We start from the raw sequence: 861 nt of genomic DNA, 5'->3' as shown, positions 1-861 counted from the left end.
TTCGAGGTAGCGGAGGAACATGATTGGCTAGACCTTATACCGGGCCTCACACCAAAGGAAGTGTGGACGGGTCGCCCCCGGTTGGCACCAAGGTTAAGATCTCTTATGGGTAAAGCAACACACCTATGCAGAGTGTAAAGAACCGTGACCTGTCACTCCCTGTTCCGGGATATGGAACTACGAACGCTGCCGGAAAGGAACTCCATGAAGTTCTAGTAAACCGGTGAAGGCTGACGGACATAGTTCTTCTGAATAAAAGCAACCTTTTGAAGAAATGGTTATGAAAACTTGCATTGGTATTAGACTTTCTGGTCTAATGCCGTAGCTAGTGCATTAAACACCTCTTTCCTAAAATGAACTTGTTGAGTACGCTCATACTCATCCCACTCTTAAATCCCCTGCTTAGATATGGAGGCATCGAAGGAGGCTCTACAGTGCAACTCGAAGACCGAGGAGTCAACAACTACTTCAAGGGACAGGAACCTGTCGAAGAGACAACACCACATCCAACGGAGATAAAACCTAGCTTAGCAATAGAAAGGAACTAGTTTCCTAAACCTAGCTCCTATTTAGCTAGAATCTATTCATAGCCTCTATAGCTAGTTAAATACTCTACAAATAGAGTTCGTGATAGGATTAGACTACGAGTCGTTCTTCTGGAGTTATCTGCAGCTTTACCTCATTGTAAAGTAGGAGGTCTGTGATGATCTTATGTAACCGAGTCATTGTTGTAATTCTATAGACATACCTTGGACCCGCATATGTTTCCGTTGTACCACTCGAGCGATATAATGTAGTGGAACGGTGTTTCGTGGTGTTATATCGGACTTGCATGCTACACCATGCGGTGGTATGCGGGTC

This window comes from Lolium rigidum, chromosome 1 (genome assembly GCF_022539505.1).
Source record: "Lolium rigidum isolate FL_2022 chromosome 1, APGP_CSIRO_Lrig_0.1, whole genome shotgun sequence".
Lineage (NCBI taxonomy): Eukaryota > Viridiplantae > Streptophyta > Magnoliopsida > Poales > Poaceae > Lolium > Lolium rigidum.
Note: the sequence above shows the minus strand (reverse complement) of the source record.